The 12550-nt window shown below is 36.3% G+C and overlaps 1 protein-coding gene across 4 annotated transcripts in view; it reads left to right on the plus strand.

Annotated features, from left to right (window-relative positions):
- Positions 1-314: 314 nt before the first annotated feature.
- The window catches only part of fhip1b (FHF complex subunit HOOK interacting protein 1B), a 42567-nt gene continuing 30331 nt past the window's right edge, over positions 315-12550 (plus strand). For 2 of the 4 annotated variants that reach the window (XM_035952303.2, XM_035952302.2), the window contains exon 1: positions 315-642. The gene's annotated coding sequence lies outside the window, so the exon portion shown is untranslated. Of the gene's footprint in view, positions 643-6027; positions 6185-12550 lie in introns of those variants that run through there. The other 2 variants (XM_035952304.2, XM_035952305.2) reach the window with 2 other exon arrangements.

Genomic DNA, 12550 nt, shown 5'->3' on the forward strand with positions numbered 1-12550 from the left:
TCAATAACATGTGTATAAACACTGTATTCACAAGTTAATGCCAGTATCTACCCTAAACATCCACTATTAGCAGGACTCTGACTGAACTAACTCCAAGGTCAACATGATGCTCAGCTGTCATGAGGTCCTTTTCCACCTGTTTCTCTTTTAATATCAGTCAAAGTAAAGCCACATGAGCACTAGTACACAGTGTACAGTTGTCAGAGTTGGGGTAGAAGTGGGTCAGAGTGTTTTTTCCGTTTAATTTTGGCTCTCTAAAGCCTTCATCCAGCGGTGCGGAGCCGCGTCGCTGTGACTCACAGGAGCCGTGTGGGAGGAGTTAAAGTAAGATGGCTGCGGGAGAGGGAAAAGTGTTTGAGAAATCATCAGATGGGATGTTTATCTGTCGCTAACAGGATGCACAGCAGCCCCAGTGGAGGAGTGGTTAATGTGTTAGCTCCCCCGGCTCACTGCCGTCCGGCTCTCCAGTTGTCTCCGGGTTCCTTTCGCGCTGTTTGCCCGTTTTCTGCTCTGACATTGTGGAATTCATCAGCGGCTAGTCGTTAGCAGCAACCCAGCGCTAACTCACTAGCCTCCAGCTAGCAGGTAGCTATCCGAGGAAACCAGCTACGACTGTTAGAGACCCCTGGAGATATCTAAAAGGTACGTAACTTCGTAATTAACCCGTCATAAGGGCACACCAGCACCCCGGCTACACGAGAAAACCGTGTGAAGGGCTGACATGTCAAAGCTAGCTAATTATGTTTGCAGGATCCACTAGCTGCTACATCATCTCCCATTGAAATGCATTGATTGTTGTTTTCTGCCGGAGCCCAGCCTCGTCTGGCTAACAGGAGATCATCTGACACAGGAGGATGAACTACATGTTAATAACACAACATTAATAAATCAGCTGGTTTAAGGGCAAGGTCGCACTGTGTGATGCCTGCAGTGTGCTAACAGGCTGTCAGACTGGAGGGATCCAAAACACTGCAGAGATCTGAGAAGTTTGGTGTCCTGGATGGAAGATCTGTAGATGCAGCTCCTGAAACTCAGACATGGATTACTCTTGTAGTTAATAACATAACTCCTAAATAACCTGCAGGCTCAATGCAGGAAGAAAAACTGAGTAGACCAGTTCTCTTGCTTCTCAAAAGCCAATGAGTGGAACTGATTATTCATGACATGAACTTTATACACTGTTGTCTCGACTTTGATGCATTTTATTGAAAAACAATTCAGTGAAGAATCCTGTGCAATAGTTAAATTCACTGATTTAAATCAGATTTATCCACATCTTCAAGTGCATTTTTACTCGTAAAATTTTCACCATCGATTCTGCCGTTGAGTCGTTTTGACTTTAAAAAAATCTCACCAATATTTCACCGTTTACTGGAGCAGATTTTTAACTTTATGATGGTCTTTACGTAACTCATCTGTGACATGACACTTAATTAGGAAAATTAATCGCAATATATCACAAAATCGCTTTATTCTACATGTCTCATTTTTAAGAAATGCTAAAAACTACCAAATGAATCTACATTAGTGAAGGGATGTGCATCTAATATGAATAATTTAGTATCTCCTGTTATGCATTTATTATTATTCTGTCATCTATATTTCCTTATTAAATTAAAACATTTCTTTCTCCACTCAAAGTCTGCTTTAGGGTTGAACGACGTGGAAAGAAAAACATCATGTTGTAGAACTACAGCGCGCTCAATCAAATAATAGATCAGTTGTTCACTATTAAACAGTCTCCAATGGTTTGAATTTTATCCCCTCTTAAAAGCTCTTGTGTTATTTTATAAACATAACAGAAAAAAGACTGTTAAAAGATATAGCTGTTCACTGGTTTGATTGTGATCCAGAGGTGCAGCCGTTAACCAATCACTGTTCTGATAATTTATTAATTGGTTTGAGTAATTTTTAATAGAAGTCAGTGCGTCTCAAAGGCAAATGAGCCCACAGATCTGTAACTGATTCATCATGACAGACAAATTAATTCACATCAGTAAAGTGATGAATATCAATACAAGAAAAAAATCATATTCTGATTATATGACAGTACAGCTCAAATGAAAGACGAATTGATTTTACCCCCTTAGAAATTTACACATTAGATAGATAGATAGATAGATAGATAGACAGATAGTTTATTAATCCCGAGGGAAATTCAAATATTCAACAGCTTACACAACAACAAAACAAGACAAAACAGGCAGGTTAGTAATCAGATTAACATTCAAGGTTAGTATATACTCTAAAAAAAACATGCTGTACAATACTATAAACAAAACACTTCTAATTTTAAAATCTGTAGAATATTAAATGTATTATATTCTAAACATAACTTAAAAAGATTTCCTAATTATATAAGTATGAATTTTATTTTTTGTTGGACGTAAGAGCCGTGCACTTGTTTGGTTGCCATCTAGAGACGCAGTGATTCCTCAATAAGTTGTCAATCACTAAATTAATCTCTCGACTGTCTTGTTAATAGATGAATTTTTTAAGGTAATTTTTAAGCAAATGAAAGTCAAAACTTCTCAAATGAGTGCACAGAACTGTAACGGATTCATTATGACAGACAGATGTCATATTAATGAAGGGATATGCATTTATTATTAATGCAAGAAAACATCTTATTCTGATTATTTGACAGTAAAGCTCAAATGAAAGACGAATAATAGATCAGTTGTTAACTATTGAATAATTGCCAATTGTTGGGATTTTAACCCCTCTTAGAAACTTGCATCATATTTTATAAATAGGACTAAAAAAGATTGTTATTATCAAAAATTATTATTTTTTAACTTAGAGCTGTTCACTTGTGATCCACACATACATCGATTATTCAATAAATTGTCAAACACTAACTTAATCTCTCGACTGTTTTGTTAACAGGTGAATTGCTTTGAGTAAATTTTAAGTAAATAAAAGTCAAAACTTCTGAGATGAGTGCACAGAGCTGTACCGGATTCATTATGACAGACACATGTCACCTTAATGAAGGGATGTGCATTTATTATTAATACTTTTTTCACATACGATATGTGCTTTGTGGACAGCAGCATAGTCCTGGTCAAACTGTGAGTTGTCATTATTTCCTGATTAAATTATACATTTTTTAACTTCACTGTCTTCACTCAAAGTCGACAACGAAATGCAGAAAAGAAAAGATGTTGTGATTATTAGACAGTAGAGCTACAGCGATCAATCAAATAATAGATCAGTTGTTAACTATTAGGTATGGATTTTAAACCCTCTTAGAAACCTGCATCATATTTTATAAATAGAACTAAAAAAGATTGCGTTATTATTATAGAAAATATGATTTTTTAAAAACTAACAGCTGTTCACTTGTTTGATGTGATCCACACACGCAAAGATTATTCAATTAGTTGTCAATCACTAAATTAATCAGCTGTTTCAGTAATGGATCGAGTAATTTTTAAGAAAATAAATGTCAAACTTCCCCGATTCTGTCTTTTCAGATTTTACTACTGTCTGATTTCTTTCCTCCTTTATGACAGTTTACTGAAGCCAGATGTTTCAGGTTGTCATCTTTGACATTGGTTGCCAATTTATACCATTTTTAAAACAGTTTGTAAATCAAATGACTAATCGATCGCTGGACTAAAGCGTCAGTAAGTTGATTAAGAATGAAAATAGCCATCAGCTGCAGCCCCGGTGAGTCACGGTTTCTCTTAGAGTGGTCATTTTTACATTTTATTTCCTGCTGAAACACATGAAATTGATTATGAGATTTTTGCTGCTGTGTGTCATAAACAAACATGTTCTCTGGCATCTGGAGAAAACAATTTGTACTTCAATGCATCTATTTAGCATTCATTTATGACAACATGTGACACATTTTCCTGTCATCAAGAATTGTGTTGCAATGAGGCATAGTGCAGCGTTAATATTTAAATTAATTGTTCAGCCTCAGTCTACTTAATGTTTTCTACCCACATCTCACAGCCTTCATCAGCTCTGTCTTCAAGCTAAACATTAAAATGATGAACTTGTAATTAATCTGTGACAATCTGGAAAATCAGTTTAAGCTATTTTAAAGCAAAGTGCATGAAATTTCAGATTATTTTAAAAGAATATCTGACAGATTTATTATTGTTTGTGATGGATTATTGAACTGCTGTTTGGATAAATTAAGGAATTGCTGTGTGTCATTCTGGGGAGTGGGAAAGTGTGATTGCATTTTCAGAATCCAAATACTCTGAATCAATGAATCAGTCATAAAAATAATCATTAGTTACTGTTTAAGGTCTTCTATAGCTGTTTTGTGTGAAGACAGACTGGCACACTGAGCTCTGGAGGTGTTCTGAGTGAGGTGGTGGTTACAGAACGGAAGTGTTTGCTGCTACTACATATCGGTTAGGAGGCTACAGGAAATACTGCGTTCACTGGTGGTCGCATTTCCTGACGTGCTGTTCAGAACTTTATTCAGAATTTGGTTGTATTTCAGTCGCTCTTCTATAAAGTCTATAAAACTGTGAACGCGAGTGTGATCATAGAAGTTCAACAGACAAAAGTAGAAAGTGTGAGGAATGTGAGCGACAGAATCTGCAGAGACCTTGGAGCTGAGCCTGTTCTCACACCTGGAAACTTTCCGGGTAAAGCAGGTGTGGCTGTCAGTTTGTGTGTCGTAGGAGGCGACAGAAACTTTAGAAACAAACTCTATCACCACTTTCAGTCTATCTAGAGTAGGCATGTCAAACTCAGTTCAGGACCACATTCAGCCCAGTCTGATCTCCAGTGGACCGGACCAGTAAAATCACAGCATAGTCACCTATAAATAACCACAACTCCTAGTGGTTCCTTTGTTTTAGTGCAAAAATGTTCACATTTAAGGAGTTATCTTTTTATAAAACATTATGAGCAAACTGAAATTTCTTTAAAAAAAATTAATTCAATTTCACCAACATTAGGCTTCAGTTTATCATTTCCACATTACAACTGAGTGTCTACAAAGGAACACAACATTTAGTCACAGCTATATGGAACTGAACCATATAGGATTTTACTGTATGATCAAACAACAAAAACAAGACAAAATAATATATTATAAAAACGGGACACAAAACGGCAAAAGCGAGGAACAAAATGAGAAAAAATGAGATAAACGACAAAAACAAGACAAAGAGACAAAAAACAACAAAAACCAGACGAAATATTACAAAAATGAGACACAAAATGACAAAAATGAGAAACAAAATGACACAAATGACACGAAACAAAAAAGAGACAAAAAATTGAATGAAAAAGTTGCAAAGCGACAAAAAAATAGACAAATGACACAAAACGACAAAAACGACACAAAACGACAAAAGCGAGAAACAAAACGACAAAAACATGAGACAAATGACAAAAGTCGGATAGAAAAAGGACAAAAAATGACACAACCAAGAAACACAATGACAAGAAATGAGAGAAGCGACCCGAAACAAAACAAGAGACAAAAAATTTGACCAAAAAGTTGCAAAGCGACAAAAAAATGGACTAATGACAAAAACGAGACAAAAATGACAAAAGCGTGAAACAAAACAACAAAAACGCTACACAAAACGACGAATAAGGCAAAACACAAAACGACCAAAGTGAGACAAAACCACAAGCAAGACAAAAATGAAACACAAAACAACAGAAACGAGAAAAAAAATGACGTCAAACAAAAAAAAGACAAAAAACGACAAAATATTACAAAAATAAGACACAAAAGAACAATGACCAATCTAGTATTTTACTTTCTGATCAAAACAACTTGTCATGGTCTGGAAAATATTTAAACTTTATAGTTTTACTAATTTACAATCTGTAGTTAATGTCTTTGGAATTTTTACACTTTGAGGGTCGGTTTTGGACCCTCTGGAGGGCCTGTTTTGGCCCGCGGGCTGCATGTTTGTCACCCCTGTAGAGTGCATCTTGACCCTTAGACTGTGTGTTCTGATATTATCACAGAATGTGGAGTGCTCATTCACTAAGCTTTGACAAACATTCTTGGTTTTATGAAGGCGGCCGTGGCTGAACCTTGAACTCATTTTATGGATGTTTTTATCAGGCTGAATGTGCGACCTGAAAATACAACACATTTGGAATTTCTGCACGTCTTAGACTTCATATCAGCTGAGTACTAGAATATTCTGTGGACATGCTGAGACACACGGGCTGACGTGCATCTAAGGTAATGAATTTATAATGAATCATCAGCAGACTGGATATTCAGGGATCTGATTTTCAGTCGTTTGTTCTGACTTTTGCTTTCAGTCCGAGCTATGAATTTGTCCAACACCTTTACGAATAAATGTCATTTTCTGTGAGCTTCGCTAAGTTTGACTCAGATACTGAGAAATGGTGACTCATTAGAAGAAAGTTTGGACTGTGTTTAGTTGTTTATACACTCATTCTTCTGCTGCATGAAGAATTGAATAAAGAAAATCATGTCGGTTACTCATGTCTGACCCACGTCCAAGTCATAAGATGTTAGTCCACGTCATGTGGCCCCGAATAATAACAAATATGTTTGTAATCTACTTTAACATTCAATCATCTCACTGCACTAAACTCACGGAACTTCGCTGGACTCACCAAAGAGTCCTGAGAGGGAGTTGTCATTCTAACAAATAGAAAATGAAAGCAAACAGTTTCACAGAAGTAGATTTTAAGCTCATGTAGGCAGAGATTTCATTCTGTTAACTCTGAAATAAATGCATTGAAATTGAAATCAGAAGGAAATAAAGGAGCATATCACTGAAAACCAGTCTCTTTAGGCTGTGTTTTTTAGGGATGTGAAATTTTGGATTTCTCAGGAGCTCATTTTGGCCGGTCACTTATTAATATGATGTTGCCTTCTAACCATATACTGGGGGTCCTCGGTTTACGGCGTTTTGTTGTTAGCAGTATTTTATCTTGGCTACTTCACCACTTGGCGTTAGTGATGCAGAAAATGTCAAAATACATTTTCATTTTTGTACTTGATTTGATGTTATGTCCATTTTACACTGCTAGTTTAGCAGCTAATAGAATACAGGAGGTCCTCGGTTTATGGTGTCCTCGACCTACAGCGTTTCATCATTATGTGGTACTAGTTGGTGAGCGGAGTGGATGAATACGTCGTCACGCGCCGATTTAAGACGGGTTTGTTTCCATTCTCTGGTTGTACGCCACCTTGGATTGTGCTACATTCACTAACTTTTTGCCCTTCATTATGGGTCCCAGGCATAAGTCAGACTCTTCTGATGCTTCAGAGAAAAGGAAAGTCGTCTCCATGTGTGCTGTCTTCCCTGCAACGTAAAAGCTGCAGCTGTACAACTAGCTAAACTTGTGCTTGCAAAATGAATCGTGAATTGTAGCAAACTGGAGTTTACTGAGGCTCTTGATGCACGTTACAAACAGAGTGAAAACTGCAACAAAAAACAGAATAAAACAACATAAATACATGTAAATAAATCCTTTGAACTCCAGCAGTAAGTACAAAAATTAAGTGAATTACGATATTGCCTCTGTGGTGTTTACAAAGTAGAGTCGTGCATCCAGTCGTACATGTGTAAAGCTAAACATCAAAATAGCAGACAGGAAGACAAGTACATTGATAATTCTGCCTTAAGGGCAACACACCATGGAAGTGAAATTAGATCGAATAAAGCGCTCTGAACAGGACGAAACACCGACGAACATCAGCATTATTAGATTAAGTTGTAAAAACAGTGGAACATATTCTGTTATCTTCTTCTAAAATGATTCATACATGCATGAAAGTCGTTGGTATTCATGACTTTTATGAAGAACTGATTGATACCGTGATGCACGGAACGGTTTTGTTTACATTTTCGCTGGAGTTCCAACTTACGGGGAAAATCGACTTACATCTATCTGTAGGAACGGAACTCCGACGTAAGTCGAGGACACCCTATATAGATATAGTTAAGAAATGGTGGGTTGTGTGCCAATGTGTAATGGTGCGATTTTTAATTTCAGATGGAGTTGTTTTTATTTTGCTGTTAATTTAGTTGGGGTTTATTTTTGTGATGGAACTGGTTCCCTGTGATTAATTTCAGATTAAATATTCTCTACAGTGTGCTGGAATAGTGGTATTTAAATACATTCTCTGCAGCGTCTCAGTCAGAGAGTGGATCTATTTTTTATTTAGTGTTGCCGAAATTGAATTTATTTTTCTTGAGAAATTTCAGGTTGTTCATAATGTTTTGTAAAAAGATAAAAAGTTCATAAATTGTAAACATTTTTGCACCAAAACAAAGGAACCATTAGGAGTTGTGGTTATTTATAGGTTATTATGCTGTGGTTTTACTGGTCCGGTCCACTGGGGGTCAAACTGGACTGAATGTGGAACCTGGACTAAGATGAGTACGACACCCCTGTCCTTAAATATCTTGTTTTGTCCGCAATATTTAGTTTACGGTCATACAGGAGAAAACAAACCAGACAATATTCAAATATAAGAAGCTGGAATCCGAGAACTTTAAAAAAATGACTTGCTGAGAACTAATCTATTAATTGTTATGAGTCTAATATGCACGTATTTCTTCCAGCTAATAGCAAAGATCCCTTCAGTAGTATAACTAACTTATTTTTATACCTACACTTATTATGATGGCAGGTGTAGACGTAAACAGAATGATTTTCAGATGTACGCATTGGCATTAATTTTTGTCTTGACAAGCTGAAGCTGCCGTTTCATTTTAAAGCCTTTAGATACTGATAAAGATGATATTATTGTCGTCCCTTGTGGTTCTGAAAAGTTTGTTTTTCATGAACAACACCCTCTGGCACACAATAGGATTCCATTAGTTCCAATGGTAACCCAAAGCCACAGGAAAAAAAAAAGACATCCAAACCACTCCTGTTGCAAAATCTCCAGTATCCATCTGTTCAGTCATTCCTGCTAATCCTCGTAATAAATCCGTAGTACTCTGCTTCTGCTGGATATTTTTGGAGCTATGAAGACAGAAGAAGAGCTGGGGGAGTGTTTGATGCTTTTCAGCGGCATATTTTCCTTTCTTTACCCCGCAAATAAAACAATTAACAAATCAGGTTACAGCACAATTCAGCAGTAACTTGATTACTGGCCAGCATTTAAAAGCATAGAAAAATCTTTTTCCTTTCATTAGAAGAATCCAGGGAGCGGTAAATAGGGTTTCAGGATATTAGGAATAATCAGAGGATCAATCTTACAGGGAAAGGCAGCTAAACAGTTTCTCCAAACAGAATAAAAGACAGACTGTCACATGTCCACATCATCATATGACAAACATGTTTATCAGTTCTGGTCTCTGTGTGCTCCTGACTACAGTTGTTCAGCCACTAGTGGGTTTTTTGGTAGTTTTTTTCTCGTTTCTTGTTGTAACAGTGCATCAAAAAGCTTAATTTACTAATAATACTGACTTTGGTTTGCAAAATAGTGAGAGTATTTTGTGATATAACATTAAACAATTGTATTCATATTATTAGGGATGTCCGAAAATATTGGCCCGATATTGGCATACAAATATACTATCGGTCAATATCATTATCGTTTCTTTTGCCTACCATGAAAACCAATAAGAGAACACCTGGATTTCTCCTCAAGAAACAAGGATATATATGGCATAAATATGTAAATTTTTCCATAACTTAAGTTGAAGTAGTTTACATTTGGAAAGCCTTGTTGCATTTGAGAATGCATCCAATGGGGCATCACAATAAAATTAGGCATGATGTGTTAATTCCACCACAGGAGATATGTGATGTTACCTAAAATTTGTTAAACAGCCCACATATATTGGTATTAGTTGATATTGAAATCAGAAATTAAGGTTGGACAATATTGGCGTATCGTTTATTGGCAAAAAAAAAGCCAATATCAGACACCCCTACATATTATTGTTGGAAGTTATATTAGTATTTTTCAAAAATATGTTTTGCTCTTTCTCTGTATATTAATATACGACTGTCTACCACCTTTAACTGCGTAGAATTTTCATGCCAGGCAGTATGTTGCAGGAAAAATTTAACCACATTACAGATGTACAGTACAGCAATTTACCACGCTTTTATAATAATAAATTTTATTTATAAAGCGCTTTTCCAAAAACTCAAAGACGCTGACGCTTTTCTGTCTTCAAAGTTTTAATGGAAGCTGGTTTGAGCTGCCCAGTAATAACTAGAAAAGAATCTTACTTCTAATGAGAAACTGAGCCGATGTTTTGCTGTGATGCAGCAGTTCGTAGGCGCAGCGAGAGGATTTATGATTCTCAGACTCTGTTCAGTCTGAAGGTGTTTCCAGAGATTCAGTTTGGGTTCTTAAATCTCATCTCCTCACTGAAGAAAGCCACTGCTGTATTTAACTCTTAATCACTGCAATATTTCACAAACTAGGGCTAAACAATATGCAAAAAAAACACAATCATGTTTCAAGTATTTTGGCAGATATTGCAGTTGCTTTATGTGTGTATTTTGTGGGAATAAGATTTCTTACTTTTCCACTAAATTGTGATCTGCAGTCTGTTGCAAATGGTCACCTTTTCTTACATCTGGAGATTATAATTTACAGGCCAGGTCATCTCTGAAACATCACAATGCTTCATTTAGAGTGGGATGCTGTGATGCATTTTACCTTTATAAAAAAAATAAAACAAAACTGTTGGATATCACAATTGTGTCTGTGAGATATGATCCTATTCTCATGTTTTTAACTGATAACAATCAAAGAAAAAGTTATGCCTTGTTGTAAATGCCCTGCATATGGAGTAAAGTTTCTACATTTAGTTTTTAAGCATGCCTAGGTTGCAGCTAATTTCTTGTATAAACTTTATAATTGAAGTCTGACTGGAGCAGTATTTTTTTTGAAGCGATACAGTATTTCTATTTAGATAATTTGCATTTTAAATTGACTTAAAATTCAAACAATGAATGCATGAAAATCACACGTATTATTGTAAACAGATAATGCTAAATGTTTAATCAGGTGTTGAAAGCTTGATGTTAGACACTAACTCCTGGTAAGAGTAGGTGGACCGGCTGCAGCTTTTCCACAGAAGGACTGAGTGGTTTCCATGGTAACAACATACTGTAGATGCAGCCTTATATTTGTTTAGGGAGAAAACACAGAAGCTCTTCCGCATAAATGAGACATTTCTGAATGAGTGTTTTTTTAGGGGTCTGGAATGGTGAGGCAGCGATCCCTTTAGCACAGAGGTGTTAAACATGCGGGCTGCGGGCCAAAAGCGGCCCACCAGAGCGTCCAATCAGGACGCAGGATGACTTTGCAAAGTGTAAACAATAGAGAAGACATTAACTGTAAGTTTAAGATAATTTCTAGACCATGACAAGTTGTTTTGATCATAAAGTAAAATACTAGATTGCTCGTTGTTCTTTTGTCATTTTGTGTCCCATTTTTGTAATATTTTGTCTTGATTTTGTTGTTTGTCTCATGTTTTTGTCGTTTTATTTCGTTTCTGTCGTTTTGTGGTTCCTTGTCTCATCTGTGTCTTTGCCTTGTTTTTGTTACTTTGTGTTTTGCTTTATTCATTTTGTGTATTGTTTTTGTCTTTTTGTCATTTTTTTTGTCATTTGTCCATTTTTTGTTGCTTTGTAATGTTTTTGTCTCTTTTTGTTTTGTTTTGTGTCTCATTTTCTGTCATTTTGTGTCTTGTTTTTGTAGTTTTTTGTCTTTTTTGGTCTGCTTTTTGCCATTTTGATCATAAAGTAAAATACTATCTCATTCAGTTCCAGATGACTAAATGTTGTGTTCCTTTGTAGACACTCTGATCTAGAAGTTATAATGTGGAAATAATAAACTGAGACTGAATGTTGTTCATGTTTTGTAAACTTTGTAAATATTCCTTAAATGTGAACATTCTCAGAATGTACTTTTATGCACTAAAACAAAGGAACTATTAGGAGTTGTTGTTATTTATAGATTATTATGCTGTGATTTTACTGGTCTGGTCCACTGGAGATCAAACTGAACTGAATGAGGAACCTGAACTAAAATGAGTTTGACAGCCCTGCTTTAGCATGTCTGGCTGTATGACAACTTTTCTCAATACAGGAGGTCCTCGGTTTACGACGTCATCGACCTACAGCGTTTCATCGTTAGGTAGAACTAGTTGACGAGCGAAGTGGATGAATACGTCGTCATGCAGCGCTATAAGACGGCTTTGTTTCCATTCTCTGGTTGTACTCCACCTTGGATTGTGCTACATTCACTAACTTTTTGTCCTTCATTATGGCTCCCAAGCGCAAGTCAGACTCTTCTGATGCTTGGAAGAAAAGGAAAGCCGTCTCCATGGAAGTGAAATTAGATAGAATAAAATGCTGGGAACAGGAAGAAACACCGACCAACATCGGCATTATTAGATCAAGTTGTAAAAGCAGTGCAGCTTATTCTGTTATCTTCTTGTAAAATTGTTCATACATGCATGAAAGTCATTAGTATTCACTACTTTAATGAAGAACTGATTGATATCATGATGCACGGAACGGCTTCGTTTACATTTTATCCGGAGCTCCGACTTTTGGTGGAAATCGACTTATGTCAGTCTGTAGGAAC

Source organism: Amphiprion ocellaris, chromosome 11, assembly GCF_022539595.1.
Source record: "Amphiprion ocellaris isolate individual 3 ecotype Okinawa chromosome 11, ASM2253959v1, whole genome shotgun sequence".
Classification (NCBI taxonomy): Eukaryota; Metazoa; Chordata; class Actinopteri; family Pomacentridae; genus Amphiprion; species Amphiprion ocellaris.